General features: G+C 44.3%; 1 long non-coding RNA gene across 1 annotated transcript; it reads right to left on the bottom strand.

Moving 5' to 3' along the window:
- Positions 1-23,827: 23,827 nt before the first annotated feature.
- LOC120890779 (uncharacterized) lies at positions 23,828-25,612 on the bottom strand. Its single transcript, XR_013427816.1, has 2 exons — positions 24,649-25,612; positions 23,828-24,537 (listed from the first exon to the last, which is right to left on the bottom strand). It is a non-coding gene; the product is annotated as an uncharacterized LOC120890779 (long non-coding RNA).
- Positions 25,613-25,668: the final 56 nt, after the last annotated feature.

The raw sequence follows: 25,668 nt of genomic DNA, 5'->3' as shown, positions 1-25,668 counted from the left end.
ATAGTGTAATAATTATAAAACTATTTGTCAGGCCCAGAGTTAGTTCCAGGTCCTGGTTTTAGGTGCCTGAGACACATTATACCTCAAGACATCTTGGAGAGGCCTCCATTGTGATGATTTCTTTTTCTTTTCTTTTCTTTTTTTTTTTTTTTAATGGATAAGGAAGTTGTTTCAGAGAGGTTGAATGATTTGTCCAAGGTTCCAAAGCCTTCACACCTACTCAGTCTTCATCTCCTGAACCCAAGTTCTTTCTGCCTCCCCATGCAGCCTCGTGACCATGGCTTTACAGCCAATATTTGTGTGGCCATACGCCCCAGCTGGACCCCGGCTCCCACTCCGATGGGATTCAGATGAGATTCCACAACTTTTAAGGGTCCTCTGGGCTTTGCCCAAATGTAGTGGTAATACTGGCATTTTCTCTGGCCCTATTTCCTTCTCTCCTTGGATTTCAGCATATGCAATGGTTCTGTCTCTGGGAAAGGGATCTGGCAGGTGAAGCCATCCTTGTTCCCAGTAAATGCACCCCCTTCAGAACTGGGCAAGTAGGGGCAGATCCTCCTATGCACAGGTGTCTCACTGAATTATTTAGCAATTACACACCCCCTTTACTGGAACTCCCACGGTCTTTCTGGACTCTGGGCAACTGCTCCTAACTCTAGCTAGGGTCAGCCCAAGAGCTTCCTTAAGGTGCTCACATTGACTTATTCATCTAACAAATACCTGAGCCCCTGTGGCATGCCTAATATTGTTCTTTTAGCTAATAATGTTCCCCTTGGAGCCCTGGACCTTCTTCTGCTATCTGAGATGATCAAGTTCCTCTGGACAGTCTTACTGAGCCTACAAGTTCCGTGAGAGCAGGGTCTTCCACCCTGTGTCTATTATGTGGTACTGTGCCTGACACTAAAAAGGTCCTCAATAAACATCTGTCAATAAATAAATTGCTAAATATTAAATGATCCATTCATCTCCTAAAAGTTACTTCTAGTCCTCCATTTAGACAAAAGATTCATGGCATTTGGAGTCAAATGAGACCCTGGAGACAAAAACAAGTTCCCTTGCTTTATAGAAAGAAAGATGAGCTCAGAGAGGAGGGGGGCGCCCAGGCAGTCTGGAGTGGACCTCAGCCCCCTGACTTTGGCCATCACCTTTGCTGAGCTCCAAAACCATAAACATTTTCATTACATTCTCATAGCAGCCATCTGGGGCTTCATGAGTGGGACAGGGGGAGCAACGTTATTGCCAAATGGTGGACGAGAACATAGCAGCTGAGGGCAGGGCAGCGGCCTGCCAAGGGCACGCAGCCAGATGCTCAGGATCCCTCCACCACAGCCCACATGGAGTGTTCGTTGGGCCCGATCCCCTCCTCACTGCTCCTTGCTTTGCAAGCCTTAAAGGTGGTACAAAATGACAGGCCCTGGCATCTCAAAGACTCTCCTCTTTATTATTCATTTTGCTTCTGGAAAATTTGGTCCATCCCTCTGCTAGATGCAAAAGTAAGGCCATTTGGGCATTCGGGATTGTAATCCACTCTTCTAAGGGGCTGGTGGCCCCAACAATTGTTTCAGAGGCCAAATGTCCTCTAACAACACTGAGAAAATGGTTTGCTTTCTTTGGTAGCTCTGGGTGAGGAGGGACCAGGGGTCTCTGGAAGACACCTAGAGTCTATCTCAAATCCCAGAAGTCCCTCTGGGCTCCATGTGCACCAGGTCTCCCTGACCACAGGCTCATCCAGGCAGAGGCCCCTGCTTTCCTTATGAGACTGGTACATCTCCACAGCCACATTCTGTGGTGATAGGAACCAGGGGATAGATGGGAGGTGTCATGAAGGAAGCCGGGTACCTTAAGGGAAAAAAAAGGGGGGGGGGGAGTCAAATGAGCAAGAATTACATGCTGTCCTCTCCTGATAACCACACTCCAGTGGCCTGGAATGAAGATGTCTATCTCTGTGGCACAGAAGTTCAGGAATGAAAACACAAAGCACTTCTTTCTCTAAAAGAGAAGGAGTAGGATCAGTACGCCCAGCGTCTGGCTTCATGAATTAGAGATAACTTACACATTTATTGCAAAATAGAATGTCCCTCCAATCAACTTGAAATGCCACTGTGGCTGTTTTGGGGTCAATGCTGGGCAGGAGCCTCGCTCTGCTCCTCACAGCCAGTCACCTGGCCTCTGGAAAGTGTTTTCCTGGGCTGGACATAGGTGCTCACAAAGCCCCTTTGGCAGGGCCTTTTGAGGATTAAACAGTGTCACAGGTGTAAAGCGCCAAGCACCACACCTGGCACACAGAGAGTACTAAAGTTCTCTTTATTCAAGAAAAGGGGAGTGAATTATGCTTTGGAAATCAAATAGTCATGGAAAAACCCCAGGGCCCTAATGAAGGACAGTTCCCCAGGGCTAAACAGACCCATTTCCCAATAGTTGGTTTAAGGACCGGCCCTCACACCGTGTGACTAGCTTCCCACACAGTGAGGTTTGCAGGCTTCCTTGCCTCTTGTCCTTGAGCCAGGCCTTGGCAGCAAAAATCCATTTAGCCACTCAAAGCACAATCATTACAACTCACCCAGCAGGATTCCCACAGGCCTGTTGGCATGTGCACGCATAAACTAAAAGTGCATGCAATACAATGCAGCCCAATAAAATGCATGACCCCCTCCCACACACACCCAGGGAGATGGCATCGTGTGTGGAGAGAGCGGGAGCCCTGGAGCTGGGCAGATGTGGGTCCAGGGCTATTCCTTCTTCTAATAATGGTGTGCCTCGAGCAGATGGCCATAAATATGTTCCTTGATCAAAAGGTGGTCATTATTATGGTTAGCTTTCAGTCTTAGCATAATGTTGAAATAATATAATGCATATAAAATAATGGTCACATATGCTATAGGTGCTTACACGTATTTATTGCATGAAGCCAAGAATTTGAAATGGGAAGAGAAAGAGAAAGTCCAGCCCTGAGTTCACCTACTTTATGGTGTGTTACCCAATACTATGACCTCTTCTGGGTCTAACTTCTTTGACTATTTGCTTTTGACACCAGGTCTCAGGGTTTGGAGACAAGGTTTCTTAATGCAGAACTATTTGGTGGTGAAGTGATTGGAGTGGGAGAGCTACAACCTAATCATTCCATCCTAACTGATGGACTGACTGGATGCTAACTGTGGGCAGGTGAGGCATGGCTGGGGGAGGTGTGTCACTGGGAGCCTGCCCTGGATGGTGCATCTTCCCTTGGGCCCCTTTTCCCCTCTCTCTCTCTGCTTCCTGGCTACGGAAAGGTGAGCAGCTTTCGTCTGCCACACTCTCTGCCTTGATATTCTACCCCACCTTGGGCCAGAGCAATGGACTCAGCCCACTATGGACTGAACCTCTGAAACTGTGAGCCCAGATGAACTTTTTCTTTTCCTCCTCTAAGTTGTTCTTGCCAGGTATTTTGGTCCCAAGGATGAAAAGCTGACACACCATTGACCTGAGCTGGTCTTGCTGTTACTGACCTGCTTTCACAATGTCTTAACAGAGTGAGTGAGTGTAAATGCCATGTTTGTCTTCTCTGTCCCTTTCCAAATGCCCCGTATCCCTTTGGGATAGCAGGTGCTCAGTGGAGGCTGAGAGGAGACTCAGGGGACAGCTGACATCGAACAAGGGGAGTGGGGATAAGAAAGAGTAAAGGGGAGCTACTCCAGAAAGGGTCTAGATTTTTCAGGGCGCGGAGCAAATAAGAAGAGCACTCCCAAAAGAGAAGCTCTTCTGCCCCTCATTTACCTGTCAAAGAATCTGGTGGAGAAGGAGGAAGGCCAAGGGAAGTGGCCCAAATAGGTGGCAGCTGGGAATCTATGACTATCTTGAGTAATACAGAGAGCTTTCTCCAGTTTTGTCCTCTGTCACCATCACACCATCTTGGTGAGGCAGACACTGCTGACCCCTTCTATAACTGATAAAACTGAGGCTAACAGAAGTGTGGCCAATTGCCTGGAATCAGGCATAAAGGAAATGTCAGAGAGGGGGCTCCAAATGGAGTTTTTCTGCTCCAGATCTCCGGCTCTCTCTGCAGTGGGGGCCATTTTTTCCCTCAGGACAAAGAAGAGAAATTTGAGTCCTGTCCTTACACACTCCTCTATCCTGCCTCTCCTCTACCAGTGCCTGAGCCCAGATGCCCTAAGCAATGTGCACATGCCCCAGAGCTCACTTTGTGGTCACACATCCGGATGCATTCTTCTAACTTGCATGTTCTTCTGTATGTTAGACTTAAAAAAAAAAAGCATAATAAATACAGTTTTCAAGTTGCTAGAAATCACCTTTCTCAAACAGCTTTCTGTCATTTTTATTTTTAACAGATCTGGTCCCATCTTTCCCCTCCCTAGAATCTTTCTAAGGCTTAAAGCATTCCAGTATTCTCTTCAGTCTGATCCCTTGTCTACCTCTCTAGCCCCTACTTTGTGCCAAACCCACAGAGGACAAGGTTTCCTCCCTCACTCCTTCTTCCTACAGCCCATCCCTTTTCTGGCCTGGCTGGCTCTTGCTCCCTCAGCCGTCAGGTTTCAAGTGAGACAATGCTTCCTCCAGGAAGCCCTCTCTGACCACCACCTCTCCAGGGTTGCAGTGAGACCTGGGAATGCCCCACAGCATCAGGGCCCTGCCTCATCTCAGCCCCTCCACGCTGAATTGGCCCTGCCTGATTCCCTGGTCTTCAAATCCGACTGTGAACTCTCAGCGCAGGGTCAGTGCTTTGTCATTTCTGCTTTCCAGAACCCAGCAGAGCGAGGAATTAGCGAACGTCTCTGAATCAAAAAAGGAATCAATCATCTCCCTACCCACCTGCTGGCAGGGTTTGTTTCATAAACTCTTGCCTTGACACTCTGGGTGCTCAGCTCTGTGTGTTCTGTCCCTTTCCCTAATTTGAAAGGCTTGGATAGTCACTTAGTGGGTTAAATTGTGTCCTCAAAACATGTGCTCAGCGGTACAGCACTCGCCTAGCATGTTCAAGGTCCTGGGTTGGATCATCTGCACCACATAAAAATGAATAAATAAAATAAAGGTCTTGTGTCCAATTACAACTGAAAAATAAATATTTTTAAAAAAACACATTATGTTCAAGTCCTAACCCTGGATCATATTTGCAAATAGGTTTTTGTAGATGTAATAAGTCAAGGATCTCAGGATGATATTGGCGGGTCCTACGTCCAGAGGCTCATGTCTCTATCAGAGAGAGGAGAGGGAGATTGGAGACACAGACACACAGAAGGGGAGGCCATGTGAAGACACAGGCAGAGCCTGGTATGGGGCCACTGGCCCAGCAATACCAGGCAGCACCAAAACTGGGGGAGGCCCCCTGACAGAGTACAACCCTCTAAAGCTTTTTACCCTCTGGAACGATGAGAACAGAATCCATTGTTCAAAGCTACAAGTTTATGGTGATTTGTTACCGCAGCCCCAGGACACTAAGACCAGGAGAAACCAAGCTTCTCACTGCGTTGGTGTGTCCCACCCACCCACCACCCCTGAATCTTCAACCTCTGGGTGGACACAGTGGGATCTCCTTGAAAGCCTTTAAGAGGACCTGATTCAGGCCTTGACACGAGCCATCTGTATTGTCACCTGAATTGTCTATCCTAATGGATGCATATCATCAGCAGAGAAGGGGACTGGCATCTATGGAGTTCTCACTAGGGGCAGCCTCTCCTCCTGCCAGGTCTCATTAGTCATCTTCCTTCAGCTCCTCTTGGAGCCAAGCACCTGTTCTTCAAGCAGGCCCATTGTACAGAGGAGGAAACTGAGGCCCAGGGAGCTTGAGATTGCACCGTGAGTAAGTGGTGGACACTGGAACCCCAGATTTCCCATGATTTTTATCACTGCAGGGTTATGACTCCTGCAGAATTGGGACAGGGAGGCTGACGGGAAGGGAGAGAGGGTGGGAGGGAGCGATTCAGGACACACACATTGTGATTGTCTCACAGTCTGGGAATAATTAGGTAGCACACCTCGAACTTTCAATTTGTTATGGCAGTGCTAAATTTAAACCTGGGTGATCTTTATCTGTAATCCATACATATCTGCATGAGCAAAGTTAATCATAGTGTAAGGCTGCCAGGGGAATTCTAGACAACATTGCAACCGGGGCACAAAGCACAGCACGAAAGCAAGCCTATCCCTGCCACAGACTAGACACTGCTGCTCCAGAGGGCATGTGCGTGAAGGCAAGTGGGCCCTTGCATGGCCACTGCTTCTCCTTCCCCATCATCCTGGTTTGGGTAAGACAACTGAGGGGCAGGTCACCCAGACCTGGAATCTTTTGGAGCATCCAGCCAGGCTCCGTTCTCTCATTGCATAAACAGAATCACGCACATTCATAAATACAGCAAATGTTTGTTGAGCACCTTCTAAGCACCAGGGTCTGCCAAAATCAAAACAAAGTCTGCTTTTGTAAGTTCACATTCCACTCAGGGGAGAGAGCCGATTAAAAAAAAAAAGTAAATGATTGAATGTGTCATATGTCACTGATAAATGAGAAGAAGAAAAATAAAGTGGAGGACTGGGAGTGAGGACTGGAGGTGTTATTTTTCTTCAGGTCATCTAGAAAGGCCTGCGGAAGTGAGAGGATAAAGTCTGCCCATGAGCCCGAGGAATAGAGAACTGCAAGTGTGAAAAACTCAAAGCAAGACTGTACGTGGAAAGTTCCAGTAACAGCCAGGAGCCCTTTGAGACTGGAGCAGATTGAGTGAGCAAGTGCTTAAGAGGTGGGGGGGGGGGGGCGCAGAGAGTTTTCCAGAAAGTTCATAAAAGCCTGAAGGCCAGGGTGAGGTCACAGAGGCTGAGTGTGGGGGAGCCCCAGAGGAGAAGCACAGAGAGGCACAAGGTCTGCACCACGTCACAGAAGGACTGCTTTGCATGGTGAACAGAATGATAGGACCAGAGGGAGGCAGGGAGGTCAGTGATGAGGCTGTTGCAGCAATCCAGGGGACAGAGGATGGTAGCCAGGATGGAGGGATGCAATCACAGCAGAACAGAGCTGACCCAAAAGGAGAAAAAAATAAAAAGAATGGAAAGAGGAAGAAAAAAATGGAGGGTGAGAGAAAGGAATGTGTTGTACCTATCCGACAGGAGCTCAACCATCCATTATTGAATATGAGGCTCTGGAATGGGGAAGGCAGAGAGAATCAGGCTTTGCTGGATGCAGCCTCCGTGCTCACTGCGGTCTGCACATGTCCCACCTTATCATCAACAATCATTTGAGGTAGGAGTAGCAAGTCCGTATTGTAGAGATGAGGAATGTGAGGCTCAGAAAAGTAATTAAATGATTTTTTTCCCAAGGTCACACAGCCAATATGGGAATGCTGCCATCCGAGTCAGGGCATTATCTGAGTCCAAAGCCTGCTCTTCCCAAACCTCCTCCTGTCTGGGTGCAGAGAAATGTGTAGGCACAGTTCCTGCCCTCAAAAAAAAAATCCCCCTTGGATCTACAAGAATCCTATGAGGTCAGAATTTTTATTGTTCTTATTTTTAGAAATAAGAAAACTGATTCTTAGAGAAGTTGAAGGACTTGCTCAAGTCGCACAGGCTCATAAGTGACAGAGCCAAGATTCAAACACTGGTCTAGCTCCAAAGATCTTAACTACTACCCTGTGCCATCATATAATGTAATTGTTTTAAGCTTTAGTAAAATACATCTTAAACCAGCTTTCCGTGACTATAACAAATACCTGAGATAAATCAACTTAAAAAACGGAAAGGTTTATTTTGGCTCACAATTTAGGAGGTTTTAGTCCATGATTGATTGGCCCCATTGTTCTGGGCTAGTATAGGACATTATGGCGGAAGCAGCTAGTGGAGGAGGCCCATTCATCTCATGGACAGGACACAAAAGAGAGAAAGACAATTGTCCCACAGTCCCCTTCAAAGTCATTCCCTCAGCGACCCAAAACCTTTCACTGAGTTCTCCTAAAAGATCTCTCCACCACCTTCCAATAGCAGCAAGCGGAGGACCCAGCCTTTAGCACTTGGCCTTTGGGGAACATTCAAGATCTGAACTAAAGCAAGTAGATCCCGGGAACGGAATCATCTAAGTCCATTACCACTCCAAGGCTTCCTGAAGAGCACACACACACACACACACTTACTGACATATGCCTACACCTATAGATATGGGCACACCCATGAAGTACACAAACACCCAGCATTCCAAAGTCAATTACTTCCTAAATCCTCTTCTGTTATCTGGATCTTTGGAAGTTCAGTCATTTACCCAATTACAGAGAATTGTCAAAGCCATTGTATCTCTTACCAACTAGTGTACAGATGAACTCTTCAAATTACCTCTTAAAACTCAACTGGAAAACATATTTTACATTTACCTTTAATTTAATTTGTGTTAAATTTTCTTCGGAAGCTCACGGAAGGGGTGGAAGCTGGGAGGTTGAAATCTCAAATTATTCATCCCTTAGGAACCGAGAATGCCGCAGAACAATTCCCAATGCCTTGCTTCTATCCCGGAAATAGACTCGGTTCCACTGGTCAGTAATTCAGTTCCAAGCATTAGAAGAACAGTCTCCTGTGGAGAGGCCCTGTGGTGTAGAGAAAGTTTAGAGTCTGAATTTGTCCTCTTAGATAGTCCCTAGTTCTAAGCCTATTCCTATCCTCCCTAGCTCTGTGACACCAGGCAGATGACTGAGTTCTCTTATAAACAAAATTAGGAGAAGATAATACCTACTTCTGGGCAATCACGAGGATTATAAAAGATCCTTTACATAAAATGTCAAGCACACAATTGATGCTTAATAAGTCTTTATCCTCCCTCCCTCTTCCTGTAAAGAGGCTGATGGAGGGCAAAGGTCAGAGACTTAACCTTTCCCCTACATGGTAGAGAGTCACTAAGTGCCAACCAATAGAACCTATAATTACTATCTTTGGCCACCACAGGAAGGAGTTATTTAAAAAAAAAAAAAAAAAAAGAAGGCCAACATTTGCAGGCAGGCCTGGGCATCATTGCCACGTTGCTAGGTGTTGTTAAGCCACCCACCTAGCTGCAGAGTGGGCAGCAATTAATGTAATTAGCGCAGTGATGAGTGTCCTCCACAATGATAAACAGCTCAACCCTGCAAAACTCGACAGACCTGCTGCTCCCAGGAGCCTCCCGACCCTGAGCATCCGCTGGAGGAGTGGTGTCCTGTAGCAGAGTAGAAACTGGCTTTGAGTCACGTGGAAGCAGATGTAACAAAATTCTGTCTTTGCCAATTCCCAGCTGTCTGACTGAGGGCAAATCACCTTGCCTCCAAGCCTTAGTTTCCTTGTGTATAAAATGGACAATAAATAAGTAGCATTCTCCCAGGGATGTTAGAGTTATCTTTATCATCATCATCATCATCATCATCATCATCATCATCATCATCATCATTCCAGCCCAAACCAGGCAGGCATTGAACTGCAAAGAGTACCCAGCTGGATTGGCCCATTTCTTTTTCTCTGGCTAAGACCAGAGCACAAAGCACTGATTTAAGTGATTTTAGGAAAACTACTGGAGTTTGAGATGCAAAGAATATTGATTCTAGAAAATAAGGGAGAGGAAGTACTCCTTGATTTGATTAATTATATAAGCTAATTTGATAAATAATAAATTACAAGTGTTATCGGTAAGGCTACTGATAACACAACATAAACAGCACAGCAATCTGGTGGCTGGTAATAAAAACATAAAACCTGCTTCGAACTTTGGATCTAGCAATCCCACGTTGAGAATGAATAACCTTGCAAAAGAAATAAAATAATCCAAAAGTTAGGGTGTGTCACAATTATTAAGAATACATAAATTCACCCACTAGTGGTTGCCGAGCACCACTAGTGTGGGGGAATGCACTCAAAAGTCTTTTAGGATTCTTTGAAAACTCTGAAAAAGGTCTGTAAAAGGAGAGGGGATCAAGATGAGGGGGAGCCAGAGGGACAGGAACACTCCTGGGCACAACTGAAACACTTGGAAATAGGCATATGAACGTGTTGAAAAAAAAAAAAAGAAATAAAAGAAAAAAAAAAAAGAATTGTCCAAGGACACTGAGAGCTAGAAAGTACCTCCAAGAATATTCAGCTTTCAATCCTTTCCATGGAGACCTCGTGACAAGAGACGCTCCCTTAGCAAATAATCTAGGTAAAGAAAATGAGTTCTGGTAACAATAGTAAAGATTCCCAGCTGCTAGCTGGCATTGCACCATTTCCCCTCTCTCTTGAGAAAGAGTGAGGCTCAAGCTATTCAAGGAATAACCTAGAATCTACTCTCATGTATTTAATACAATAGAAGTTAGGAGTGTACACTGAGTCGAAAACCAGCGCTCTGGCCGGAGTCTCCAGGATAGAGAAGCTGAGGCCCCGGATGACCTATCTACCCGTCATGCTAGCACATAAGGCTTGCTCAATCAGTATTCATCGAATGCATACCTGTGAACAAACAGGCAAACAAAATGACGTGACCAAGGTTGCCCAAACTGTAGATGGCTGGTATTGCGTAATGACTTAAACTTAGGGGTTAGGGTGAATTTAGACTGTAGTACACAGAAAGGGTTGCTCTTTAAGTTTCCTTTAATTCGCTGGAATATAACATGAGAAATGAAACTATGGCCCAGCACACATAGTGGTGTAGAGCTTCCTGGGCAGGGCAGAGAGGGTCACAATAATGGCCTGGTGTGGCGCTCCAGAAGGCTCGGGTGGGATATGGAAGGCACCAGTGCCTGGGCTCCCATGTTTGAAAGACATGACTAAGGGCTCCCCAGTGACACTTGAACAAAGGTTCTATTAACAAAATTGGTCAAATGTAGACAATGTAGGTGAATGTCCTCAACAGCTGGCCATTGGTGGACTGCTCTTGCCTGGGATAGTTCTGGTCTTTCCTCTCTGCCTGGCCTACCCCCTCAGATCATTCTTCTGCCAAATGGGTCCCCTTCTCAGGGGGTTCATTTCCGTCATCCCCATCCCCATGAGATGGGTGTTCAGAGAACTTCTGGATCCTTAGGCCCATTCATTACTGACCCCCATGTGAGATACCGATTACCGGCTCACTGATTCAACTAGCTACACCACAAGAAAATCTTTCAGGTTAGAGGCATTTGCCACCCAGGTATTTACACCCATAATATTTATTGATTATTGTGTTTCTCTATGAATTGGCTTATTCATTATCTATAGCAACTGTATACTAGCAATTATAGCTGATATGTATTCGTCATCTACGCCATCAGGTACTGTTGCAAGTACATATCAATCCATTTAAATTCATGATTTTTTTGAAATGGGGTCCATCCTGAATCTTATTTTAAAGATGAGAAATTGAGATCCACAGAAGAATTTGGCCAAGCTCAAACAGTGAGGAAAAGACAGAGACAAATATTGGACCCAGGCAATCGGGCTCCAGAGGGGAAGCACTTAAGCTATAAACAATACTGAAGCACCAGGCATTTTTTTCATCATCATTGTTAGTTACTACTTTGTCTCCAGACCTGGTAAAATGCTTGGCATGGAAGAGGGATTTAAGAAGCACTGGAAGGAAGAAAGAGGAAAGGAAGAATGAGAAGGAAGATGTGCTCCTAGCTCTATCCTGGCTCCCTCCTGGGTGAGGCAGGCCTGGGACCCACCCAGAAGTCCCTGCCTCTTGTGGGAAAAACAAAACTGAGAGAGCAGTAGATAGAGTTAAGTGGGACAGTGTCCCTGTCCTGGAGGAGGGCCTCCATCTTCTCCTCTCATGATGATCCCACATGAGGCCTGGACCTTCTCGGTGGGCCCCGAGTTTCTCCTTGCCTACAACAGGAAGTTCACCTGTAATGCAACCATTCTGCACTTCCCCCTTACAGAATTGTAGATAAATATGACAGAGAACGCTCTTGAGGAGCTCATAGGCTAAGGAGGAAGGGGAACTGTGAAACTATGGAGAGCAGGGGACAGTGGCCATGTCAGGTTGGGAAGGGAGAGACTCACTGAATTCGACCTCTGGGATTCACTGTGTATTCTGCTCCCAAGGCTGGGACTTCAAGACGAGATGCGACCTCTCTCACCTGCATATGTGGACTACTCTGCTCTAGTACATGCCACCGTGACCCATGTCACAGGAGGACAGGATAAGACGGATGACCACAGGAATGACAGCAAGAATCATGTGCAAGCTGCTTGATTCTCCCCAGGATGTTAAAGCTTAGTTCCAAGAAGGAGAAGCTGTGGAGTGGAAGGTACACGGACACAGTTGAAAGCAGCCACCATAGAATAGAGTGCTGGAGGTACTGGACCTGATGCCCTTCTACCTCCGTCCACTCCTAGGCTGTTTGCCTGCTCTTTCTTGGAAGAGTTTATTGGACGGTGACCCTCTGAGTGTTTGCCCTTGCTCCATGACTCAGCAGCTCATCCCTACCTATCGCTTCCTTCAAGCAACCTTCACTGGTTTTAAGGTAACATCCTGTAATAGATATAGCACATATGTTTATGCATATTTTTTATTCAAAGGTTGACAGGCAGGGCTTTTTGGCTCTATTATTTTTATTAGGACATGTAGAGTTTTATGTTAGCATTATGATCACAGTATTATATAGATTTCCATATCTGTCCCAAACCTATATTTACAAACACCTTGTTATTTTTAATATATAATTCTGCAGAACACAAATTATTTCAGAATATATATATATATTTATATATATATACACACATATATATACAAACATATACATATGTATAATGTTACATTATACATATATATATGTATAATGTAACTTACAATGTAATATAAGTGTCAAAACAGAAATGTCTATCAATTTATCAAAAGCTTTCCTGTAAGCTGTTGGGTGGGAATGAATTCATTCATTTTTCAGATAAGGAAACTAAGGCTCAGAATTGTTAAATGCCTTATCTAATGGAGATGAATCAGGACTTGAATCCAAGGCTTCAATTCCAAATCCATTTACTGAGTCTTCATCATAGCCTAGTCCCTAGTCCATGGTAGGCAATCAATAAATTATTGTGGTAAAATTACCACTGTCTCTAGATTATTTATCTATCTGATAATACAATTCATGTGTGTCATTTTAAAGTGTTTTTTTTAAAGAATACTGAGGAGAAAAGAAGATAATTAAATGTTTTGAGCACCTACTATGAGCTAGAATGACAATAGATGTTTTTGAACACACACATACATACACGCACATAGGTGGGAGATAGCTTTTATTATTCCATTTTACAGATGAGAAACTATGCTTAACCACTTAAGGAAATTATCTTATACTACCATAAAGGGAATGAGTTTATAAGATTAGAACTCAAGTCCACCTGATTCCAAAGCCCATACTTGTCTACATAATCAGTGGAAGATGCCTGCCTCTTATAGAATAAGGGCCAACATTCAATGGCACATTGACAAATCGATACTTATTTTATGGTTTTGTGCTAATATTTTCTTTAACTAAATGTCTGTGGCAATTAATACTTGTTTTCCACTTACCACAGGATCCAATCCAATCCAACAATATCTATTTATAATCTATAAACATCTTTTTAGAGTTTTAAAGAAGTGAATTATTTAGAAGAAAACATTAATTAATTTTGGACATGTAAGTGGACATGTAAAAATGAAAAAAAAGTGATGGGTAAATGTCAGAAACTTGAGAAATGGGACTTTTATTCCTAATAAATACTTAATAAAACATTTTGCATGTGAATGATTGATTCTTATAAGTTATACTGGCAGATATTTTCTACATTACTTAGAAAAGAAAGGACATTAGAACAGGCCTGTTTCTCTGAAGAGTGCTTTAGGGAATTTAACATGATACTCTTTTTCAACATTCTGTGTCAGTGGTTTCTTCATAGGATTCTGAGGTAGCTCCTCTAAGAAGTGCTTGGGTTCTTTCATGCTAGAGGAAGCTAGAGATGTAGAAATAGCAGCATTAGAGTCATGCAAGTTTTCAGAGCCTGGTGAATGTTTCCAAGTGATCTACATGCTTAAGGTTTGGGTCGTACAGACAAACAAAATAAAAGGCTCTGGGCCCACTCAAGACATCTGACTTTCCATTCCATCTTTGACCACTAACTTCCTGACACTCAGGTAAGTCATGGCTGGGGACCTCAGTGTTCCCACTGGTTAAATGAAGAAGCTTTGATTTCCAGAACCATTTTTTCCAGCAACGTGAGACACACCCAGTTGAGAATGACTACAACTGGCAAAAGCAGCCAAGTTAGGAGGCACCTGCCTACCACGGGCACGAAAGCCCTTCCAGTTCTGAAAGCCTGTGATTTCATGACTTTGGTTGCTTGGATTGCACTTGGCCACACAAGTAGCAGTAATATACACAAAGAGCCATTAAACAGTCCCTGAATTATGCTTATTATTAATGTCACATCACAAGCAGCATAAGTCAAGCTAGTGCAAACTCTCTCTTGCCCAACCAGGCAATGAGTACTCGGGTTAATTAAATGTCCTTATTAACACCACTGTACTCGCTATAATTGTAGATATGGGGTTTTTATTTTTAAGAAATGCATAATGTGACTTTGGACACGTTATTGTATTGAACATAATTTAAACTAGTCTTGGTCAATATTCTCTTTTCTTCATCATTTTAGTTTGCTTTTGTTTTTAACTAAGAAAGCAATCCATGCTTATTGTGGTAGGTTACTCTACAGCAACTATTTACTTCCTCCTTCTGCAACCTCCATGACTTCCCAGCTCCTCCAACATTGAATTTGGCCCTGTGAATCATTTCAGCCCACAGAGGGTGGGCAGAAATGGCAACACTCCCATTCCATGTCTGGGCCTTAAAAACCTTTGTGTGCTCTCATTTACCGTAATCTGTTTCCTGAGAGGAATATGTCCCTAGTAGATTCCGTCTCTCCAGCTTGGGTTCTAGAATGAGATGCAGGAGATGGCCCTGTATTTGACCCTCTCTAGGCTGCAAACTGTATACGTGCAACACGACACCAAAGTAGGTAGTTCCAGGAAAAGCCACTGTCATTACTTAGAAAACTGCAGTGGTGTTATGTGCAACAGGGAGTACAGAAGACTGACTGGGGCCTGAGGAAGACTGAACCACCTCAACTGTGGGCCAGTGAGCAGAAGATAAAGTGCTTGGTACTGGATGGCACTCAGACTTTGTGGTTTGCTTCACCTGTTATGACAAACACGAATTTACAGAAATGATCTAAGTTTCAAAGTGAATAAAATGTCTCTAATCCTGCCTCCAACTAAGGTAGCTGGTAATAGCCCTGGTGCTTTCTACTCCTCTGGTTTTTCCAGGGATTAAGTAAGCAAATGCATATAAAAACACTTAGCAGTGACTACGAAGCACTCATTAAACATAAGCTGTTTTTATTAACGGTCTCACACAAATACTCTCAAAGTTTTTTAAAATTCATCCAAAAAGGAGCCCATACTATGTACTTCACTCTGAAACTTTCTTCACTCAATGCTATATCCTGGGGATCTCTCCAGGTCAACTCATTTCTTTATAGACAATTAACTCATCTTTTAGAATGGCTGCATAATGTTCCATGGTTTCAATATTCTGTCATGTATTTATTTTACTTATTTTCATTTTAAAGAACTCGAGACTCAGAGAACTGAGGTGTTTGTCAGAACATTTGCCTTCCCTCCCTAACAAGCCCTCCATGTCTCACTTTGGCTTTGCAATAAACCTTAACCAATAAAAGGTGAATGAAAGTGGTCTGTGGACAATGAAAGGTGAAGTGATCTGTGATCTTAGGAGCTACCCCATAGTGTTATCACTTTTTTTTTTTTTTTTTTTTTTGTGACATGCACCAGCAATATTCCAGACAGGCTCCTTTGGCCTGGGTTTTGCAGTAAAGAGCTCAAACCTGAATCCAGATGGACCTGTTAACACCTATAAAATAAACTTATATTGTTTCAAGCCTCTGAGATTTGGGTGATTGTTCAATGCCACATCAAGATTTAAAGACTACTACTATGGTCTTTCCAGACCTTCAGGAATTTGAGTGTTTAATGCAAATACTCATCATCACTGGTTTGGCCAAGCACCAATATGCTAGGTAAAGAGGTAAGTTGACAGAGTAATTAGCAACAATCAACCCCCTAACTTCACTTTAGCAAATTATCAACAGCCCCCCTCCCCATCTGCCACATCACTAGGCAAAGGACAAGACAGAATCACAAAAAGATAAATTTTCACAATCCAGTAAGTTCAGGACCATCCTCTGTGTTGGGGGAAGTCTCTCAGATCAGTATCATGAAAACTTTGACCCAGTTTCTCCAGGTTGCCAACTACATATACACTGACATGTAACACTTCACCAAAGTCTATGGTTCCTAGAAAAGTCATTATCCCTTCTTAGAATTGTGCAGGTACCGTGGAGCAGGGACTAAAAGGACCATAGGAAGTCTAGTTGCAATTTTGCTGTTAATCAACTCTGAGAACTTCAGCATGTTCAGAGGACTGCTGTGAGACTCCAGTGAGGGACAGCAGCTACAGTAGTCACAAGATTTAAAAACAACAACAAAAAGGCATTTTTATTTTTTTAAATTGCGAGTATACATGTTTATTGCAGAAAAGTTTAAAACAAACAGGGAAGCAATAAGGACAGTGGAATTTACCCAAATAGCACTCATTGACATTTCTTAAGAATATTTTTTTAGTTGTTGATGGACCTTTATTTTATTTATTTATATGCAGTGCTGAGATTTAAACCCAGTGCCTCACATATGTGAGGCAAGTGCTCTACCACTGAGCCACAATCCCAGCCCATTCATTGACATCTTGATGGCTACCCAGTCATATTTCCTAAGAACATGCATACACATCTTAGTGTATGATGCTTGAACATAGTGCAAGGCCTCCAGGTGCACTTCAGCACATGTGCACATAAACCACAAAGCCCTCCTCTGATGCTCATCCTCACTCTTCCTTTCTTGCTTCCCTTTTGTCCCTCCAAACATACCCTACATTCCTTAACACCAGGCCTTGTTGTACGTCCTGACTCTTCTTAGATTATTCTTTCTTTCTGCACCACCTCCACTTCTTCTGGGTACTTCTATTCATCCTGGAAGTCTCAGTTTAAAACTTTCACCACCTTCTTAACAACAATTCTCTGGTCTCTACCCTTGTTAGGTGCCATGTGCAGACAGAGAATCCTGTTCCTGTCTGTCACATCACGGCATTATCAGACTGGAATAGTCTTGCCTCCTGGTTACCCACTTTCCTTGCTATCTGTCAACTTGTAGGTAGGCCTGTAGTTCCTGTTTACCATGATCACCAGAGACAGGTCTATGGTAAATACTCACACACGGTTGAATTAATGAATGTTTAACAGTATGTGCTCTCTGGATTCTTTCTGAAAACCCAAAAGCACGAGGCATTTCTCAGTAAATACTCACTCTACGAGGACATAAGACATGCTAACATGCCTCATGAAGTTTATAAATTAGATGGGAAGAAAATATTAGCAAAAGGAAGCCTCCATATGCAATTAAGTGCCATCTGCTTTACTCTGTCTTCTCCATTAATTCTCTTCAAACTGGGACAAAACCCCTACTTTGGATCTGTGATCCCTCACTGAGGTTATCCTGCAGCACCAACTGCAGTAAGATGACATTGGCAGCTCTAACAAATATCCCAAATCTCAGTCCATCTACACAATAAAGTTGATTTCTCATTCCAAGTCCAAACCCTATTTCTGGGTTTTAGACGACCTTCTTTCAGAGATCCAGGCTCCTTTTCTCTGTGGTTGTATCCTTGTATATGACCTTGGAGTCCCTTATCAGGAGATAGGGAGAGATGGTTTTATGAACCAGGCCTGTGACGCACATCCTTCTGACCCTCTTTGCAATGTTTAAAACTCAGGAACACCTACTTACAAAGGAGCCAGGAAATGCAGTCTAGCTGTGTACCAAGGTACAAAAGGGCAGGGGCTTGGTGAATACTTTATAGTTCTTCTACCAGAACAGTAAGTATCTCATCGTCCCAAGTGATCCTTAAATATGGAAGCAATAAAGACAGTGGATAAAGTATAGGTAATTTTGATTTATGATACTGAAAACACTTGTTTTGATAGAAGAATGTCCATAACTAACATTGGACATGAGAAAACATCAATGCAGTTTACAAATTTTGTGAGTAAAAATGTGCAACTCTAGAATTGAGAAACCACTAATGTTGGAGACAAACTCCAAATTCTAAATGAGATTACTTAAGATGGCTTTTATGAATTGTGAAAATAAGTGATGATTACCACAAGTACTATGTGCTTGCTAGGAATTATCATAAACTAACCTTACAGAGTGTCTGGAACATAGAAGACAATAAATATGTGTTGAGTGGAAGGACTTCAATTCTACAGTTAAAGTAATTGTCCTATTGATAAATAACTAATTTCAGCAAGTTCTTCCTTAAATATAGCAGCTGTCTTCTCTAACTTCTAACATTACTCTAGCTCTGACCTCAAAGCCTACAGAGTAAGTCAACTCCCCTTATTTGGAGACTCCTATATGTTCTGTCTTGTCCCCACCATCCCTACCCCATGACCCCCTGAATAATCCCAGTTCTTTCAGTTCTTTCCGATGGAGCATGGTTTCAGGTCTCTTATGGTGTAGCCATCCTACCTTCAGATCTCTATGGTTGGCCAAAATTGCTCTCCAAGTTTCATACCCACAGTATTCCTGAAGGTGTCCAGCCAACAGCACTAAGTAGAATTATTACTACTGCTCTCTGGGCATCATGTCCTCACTCTGTGGCTACAATATTTAAGTAGCCAAGATGCTGCCAAAGGAGGTCCTTCACTGGGAGAAGGACAGGTCTTGGAAGATCACCCAGAAGGACTCTGGCTACTTTATGATCCTGAAAGTTTTGTGAAAATTTTGAGTGCAGTCTAGGCATGCCCATAAGGGTGATGTACAGTTTTGAACTTCTCCTTGACAAAAACCTCTGATGAATAACCCAGATGGACTGAGCACACTCTCTGTGCCATGCTAGATGCTGTAGACTCAGTGAAGACCAAGAGATACTTTCTTCTGCCTTCTTGATGCTTGGCCTCTGGTTGGTGAAAGACACCTTAAACAAAAAATTAAAAAATACACAATCATACAAATAAATACATAATAACATATTTGATTCTATTGCTAAGAGAAAACTGCCACTTCCCTAGCCTCAGTTTTCTGTGAGGAGACATTTGTTAGGGACATTTGTCAGCAGGACTCTTTTAGACCTACTTACCTCCCCTGGGAAGGAGAGTGAGTTACTATCTTGCTTCAGAAGAGGAGCCCCAGCAAGCCTACCTCAGCCTACCTCTTGCTCTCTTTCACAGTTAATTCACCCAAAGGAGGTTTACATGAATTGCCCCTTTGGAAGCAACATGCAGCTGCCCATCTCTGCCAGGAACAATTAGGTTAGTTTAATTCAGGGGTGAAGCATCAGGAAATCCACTGTGGCTTCATGCCTACCAGGATCTCCAATACAGTCTATATTAACTGTCAAAATAACATCATGATCCATCCCCATTATCTGATGACCCCTGTGTCAAACTTTCAGCTGATTCTTAACTGAAAGGGGTGCTATTCATTACCTACCCTCAAATCCAAATAACTACAAAGAAAAAAAAAATATAGGTACTTTTGAGAGAATGTAAAAGGGGAAATCTAATTCAGGCAGGAGTATGGAAGTCACAGGCAGTCTCTGTAAGTACCACTTATGCTAAATTCAATGAAAGAAAACAGCTGAAGAACAGGGAAGAGGGGGAAGGGCTCATATAAGGGTTCTGAGGCAACAGATAGTTTGTCATGTTTGGGGAACCAAGAAAAGCCAGTGTGGGAGTCATTAGAACTGGTCACCAAATACTTCCAGCTCTCTGCCTTCCAGGCAAATAGGATTGCATTTCCTGGCCCCTTGTGGCTGGGAGGGGCTGTGGACTAGGTTTAGTGAGAAGTGACATGTGGCCATTTAAAACAAAGACACTTAATGGCCCAGGTAAGACCCTTTAAAGCTCTCTTTTCCTCTACCATGAGCACCCAAAAGTGGGATCCCAGAGGAACATGGCACAGTGACCTTCCCAACCTTGATAGACATGTAGCAGAAGCAAGAAACACCATTCTCACCCTCCGTCTGTTTGTTTTTGATCATAAGTCACCAAAATCTGGGAATCATATCATAATTTAGGCGATCCTGACTGATCTAGCCATAGCCAGTGTGGCTGGAGAAAACAAAGTAAGGGAAGAAGTACTAGCTGCTTCAGACTAACATTTTAGCTAGGGGGTTTCACATGTTCCATATATTATGTAATAAAACACGGTACCATTTCTGATGTGACTATTAAAACACCCCCTTAATTCCACCATGGAAAAGGCTTTTTTAAAAAAATCCTCAACAACCATTCATTAAGCACCTTCTCTGGTTGCATGTGCCCGGTTCCTTATTAAGCATTGGTAATACAAAATAAGTAGGACACATTTTCTGAGTTTGGAGTCAGGGACTAAAGAAGGCATTTACAAATTCATACGATTGACATCCACCCTCTCCTTCAGATGTGTACCCAGTGTGGTGAGAGCCAAAGAAGATAACTTTGAGGGCTAGGTGGGAGAACAGGGTGGAAGAAACTTCAGAATGAATGATTATTTGAGCTGGGTCTTGAAGAGTGAATAGGAGTTCGCCAGTTCACATTTTGCTTAAGGACAAAAAAAGTTAAATGGAAAGAAGAAAATGCTAGAGGAATGGAAAATGTTTGGAGTAGTTGAGACTCAAAGGAATGGAGGGAATGTGGAGTATAGGGTGTGGTGGACTGCATTACCATTCACAAATACTCCCTGTCCCTCCCCACTGACATCAGGCTTGGCCATGTAAACTGCTCTCAACAGAAGCTTTAGAAGCCATGCTCTTTTCTCTCTGCCACAATCATCAGTGATGTTTTAGAGAAAAGATGCTTTATTAGCCAGGGTCCTGGGGCACATATGGGGGTAAAAGTACAAATACAGCTGACGTATGACAGACATGCAGTACAAGTGAGAAACAATTCAAGCTGTAATCCAGGAGATTTATGGATGGCTATCCAAGCATCACCTAGTCTAGACAGAGGTGTGCTTTTTCCAGCTCTCTGACTTCTAGGCACACAGTAGGGTTATACTTTCATATACCTTGAAGGCATGGTCATGTGACTGGTCTGGGCCAATAAACAGAATGATGTGTTTCATTCCTGGAAGGAAGGGTTTAGAGTCAACATGAATTTGCTGTGCTTTCTTTTGCTGCCAGGGTGACTGAATTCACTGTGGAAACATCAGGATGAAATCTTCAGCACAGGATTCTGAGTGAGCACAGTGAGCAGAGTCCCTTTGGCCTCAAACATATAGTATGAGCAAGAAATAAAGTTCGGTGTTAAGCCACTGATTTTAGGATTTTTTTGTTACAGCGCATAACCTGCCTGCTCCTGGCTGATACAAAAGTTGGCACCTAGATAGGGGCTGGGGTTGTGGGTCAGTGGTAAAGCGCTAGCCTAGCATGTGAGGTGTGAGGTGCTGGGTTCAATCTTTAGTATCACATAAAAATAAATAAATAAAAGAAAGGTATTGTGTCCAACTACAACTAAAAACAAAATATTTTTTTAAAAAAAGTTGGCACCTAGACAAAGGGTAATGTAATAACAATAATAAACACGTCAAGTACTCAATATTCATCAGCTGGCAAAATGAAAGAACACTGTTATCAGAAGCTGAAAGGATAGTGATCTATTTGGTAAATCCATCATCTGTGATAATGTAGAAGGAAAGTCACCAACCTACTGAACTAAAGCAAGAAAGTGTAAAACCATGTTAGCAGCATGTGTTGGTGGCTGCTGGATGCATTTGGGAAATTATCCTAAATAACTTCCCAAAGAGATGAGCTCAGAAAAGATCTGGCCACTCAGTGAGCAGGAATGAAAAAGAGTAGAGATAACCTACAGATTCAGGGATTTGCAAGGTTAGAAGAGGCAATCCAAACTATAAAATTAAGAAGTGTTTTCCACCAAAAAGAGGACCTTGAAGAAGATCAGCTCTGGAACGAGGATCAAGTCAAGGGGTGTGAACCTAACGCTAAAACCTTAGGATAAATCAGGATGTAACTTAGTGTCTGCTTCCAACTGGACAAAATGGCTCTGAAAAAGGGAAGAGAAAAAGTCTGACAGCTCTCCCATCAGTGCCCAATAAGATTAAAGCACTCAAAACCAAGCTGAAGGCAAGAGTGTGAGGGATCTGTAGGTAAGAGTGCAAGGAAGCTAAGAAAAATGCAAACCATAGGAGTCTGTTTAGAAAAGAACTGTGGCTGCAGCTATTGGCACATGGCATACCTGGTGTCCAGTAGAAAAGAAGTCTACATATTTGAGAGAAATGTTCCTACCAAAGAACAGGAGCCTGGATTATAGGAGGCCGTCTTCAAGACTTGACATCACCTACATCCATCCATCCCTCAATTTCTTAAAGGCTTATTTTAAAATACATTCCCTAAGATACACTTTAATGTAGATAAGGCAGACTATGAGAGGCAAATCCAGGAGAAAACAACAGACAGGGGCTATACTTAGGAAACAGAGCCAGGGTTTAATGGGGGTACTGGGTTGAGAGGACCTTCAAAATGTCTGCTCAGAGGGCCAGCATCAACTGTGATCTCTAATTCCTTCCCTTTCCAAATGGAGATTCTATGTCTGTCCCAGAATAAATACTACGGGGGATGCAGGGGAGGTAGCTTTCCTTCTGATAAAGCAGAGACACATCTGGATCCGAGGCAGACTCTTCTACACATCATCCAGAAAATTGGGAAAGAGAGCTGATGTTGTGACTGGAAGGGTCTTCAGGGCTGACACACTTGAGGAAAGGATGAACAAATACTGTCTTTGGGGCAAGAGTGAACTAAACATTTGGTGAACAGAAAGGGAGACTGTCAAGAGTCCTTAGTTTCCTCAAGTACTCCTGGAGAGACACTCCTCTTCAGACACTTGGCATGGTCACAGAGTCTTAAAGTTGGCAGGGCCACATGATTTGCTCTGGCCAGTGGTATATGAGCAGAAGTGATGTACCCAGACCCAGTCCATGATTAGCTGAGTACTCTCCCCCAGTCAAGGTAGTCGGGAAGCTTCCGTCAATACGAAGCCTCCTCAACAACAGTCCTTAAGTGACCACGGTGAGCAGTGCTTCCGGCAGACCCCACAGTGGGGATAAAACAGGAGCAGGAAATTTCAACAGGGTAAGACTTGGCCATGCTAGGGTTGCTCATTAGGACAGAAGAACTCAGCTTTCCCTGACAGGGAACTGGGAGGGACAGGAGAGGATGGAAAGAGGAGGTGCTGAACTGGCCCCTTCTGGACAAAGGAGTGGAAATCTTTCCTGGTAAAAAAGAGGAGGCCAATGAAGGCCTCCAGACAGAGACATTGCCATGATCAGAGCTGTTAATTTTGGGGTGAAATATGCTATTTCTCTACACAAGACGAAAATCGGCCTGCTACACCACCTAAGGCAGAGATGAACACAAAGAACCCTTAGACAAAAATATATATATTTACCAGGTCCTGAGATTAGGCTTCTACATACTAGAGCTCTGATAGGAGTTACAATCAGAAGCTCAGGAAAAAACATTTCTTCCATCTCCCAAGCACCCTTTCCTCTGCAGATAACTAATACTTTACAAGAAAGTTTGCAGGAAAGGAGAAAATACAAGGAATGCCACACAAATCTGAGATCAATTTCCAGCTGCCCGTGTGACCTGAGCAAGACACTCCATATTTCTGGGACTATTTCCCCAGGTTTGGTCTGGATAATTATATATGCTTCTCAAAATGGTTGTAAGAAGACAATGGTATATTTACATTGTTTAGAAAACCTGGTGGATTGTGGGTGTTTGGTGCATGAAACTTCGTTTTATTATAAAAACATTATATAGAACATCAGCTCCCTGATTACAGCAGATAATGATTCAGGCCACAGATAATGTTCCTCCTTGGGGGAAGTAACTGGATCCTGTCATCACTGGTATCATTACCCCACCCCCACCCCAACGCAGTGCCTGGCTGGTAGTAGCCAGTTATCCTCTGCTCCAGGAGTGACAGGGAGGTTAGTGCCTGGAGTGAAGAAAAGTTGGACGACTTCCCACTGATACCAGCTGCTGTTGGTTTCTGAAATCACAAAAGTCACAGATACCTTAAGGCCCTAGTCTACAAACCCACGGATGAATTCCCCCAAGTTCAGCAGCAGCAAAGTCCCAATCATAACCCAGGAAATAAAACTGCTATAGGACATACGTCAAACCCCAGACTCAGTTGGAAGGCTTGGGGAAAAGCTGACTGCCAACCCTTTCCTCCCCTCCTGCTCCTCACTGGAAAATACAACTGGTTCCCCTAATCACACTAGTATCCTGGTATTCCCTCGGGGCTCTGGGAAACTCTAAGAAAGGGTAGGGAAGGGGCTGTTTAGTGACCACTTCCCTGAAGGTAACAATGCTATTAACTCCTGGCAGACCAAGGTGGAGGATCTCTCCAGTCCCACTTGCTGATGAGGCAAATGAAAGCTCAGAGAAGTTCCGTGATTTGCGCACTTCACACCGTGGGGGCCTGTCCAAGAGAGAACCACGATTCCCGACTTCAGTATTTCCACCACACACTCTGGTCCCTAAGAGTGGGGGGCAGGGGTAAGATCCTAACCGCAGAAAAGAAACCACTTACATGGGTCTAGCGCTTCCTAGAGGCTGCATAGAATATGGGCCCACCACCAGACAGGGAGTGGAGAGATACAAGCGTGCTTCTATTCCAGACTCCCGGTTCTCCAGGGTGATTTTGGGCGAGTGCCCCCAGCTCTCCCGACTTGTTTTCCCGGAGGCAAATCAGGGCGGAAGGAGTGCTATAGTGTGTGCTGGGGGTGGGGAGGTGCGCACGTTGCGCGGGGGCGGGAGTCGGGCGCAGGCGAAATCCCGGTTCCCCGAATTTCTGATTTCCGGAATGCTCATTCCCATCTAGACGCTGCACCCTCAATTCCACCCCTAAAGAGACCGCCCCTGTGAAGCAGAGCTGAACCCCCAGCACGCTTTCCCGCACGTTCCCGGAGGGTGAAGTAGGGTGCAGGGGACTCAGCTAAATCCGTATCCAGCAATGAAATAGCTCGGCTTCTGCCGTGCGGACCCCTGAACTTGAACAAGAGACAAACTTCAGAACGTTTTCAACGTAGGGAACCAACTCTCAAGATTGTCCCCAAACTTAAGCCCACTTTCGTTCGCCAGCTTGGGGACCTCACAGAGCCACCTTAAGGGCGGTGCTCCCGCCCCCCGGAAGTGCAGGGGGGGGGCGCGGGCTCCAGCGCCCAGTCTCCGGGCCGGCCGACTCCGAGCCCCCCACGTGGGGAGATAACTCCATTCCCAGTCCGCGCACTCTGCCCCAGAAGACTGGCCCGCATCCCTAGCCTTCCAGGTCCCCGCATCCCGCTCCTGAGCCCTGAACTTGAGCTTGCCTGGGTCTGACACTGCGAGCAAGCACCCGCTCGCAGCAGTCACCGTCACTAGACAGTCAAACCCCAAGACGTCAGCCCACAATGCACCGGGCGGGCCGGGAAAGACGCGCCGGGGCGGGGACCCGGGAAGAGACGGCCCGGAGGAGCGCGGGAGGGGGAAGGAGAGAGGAGGAGAAAGAAGGGCCCAACTGTAGGAGGGCAGCGGAGCATTACCTCATCCCGTGAGCCTCCGCGGGCCCAGA

Source organism: Ictidomys tridecemlineatus, chromosome 11 (assembly GCF_052094955.1).
Source record: "Ictidomys tridecemlineatus isolate mIctTri1 chromosome 11, mIctTri1.hap1, whole genome shotgun sequence".
Lineage (NCBI taxonomy): Eukaryota > Metazoa > Chordata > Mammalia > Rodentia > Sciuridae > Ictidomys > Ictidomys tridecemlineatus.
This window is presented reverse-complemented; position numbering and strand designations above follow the sequence as displayed.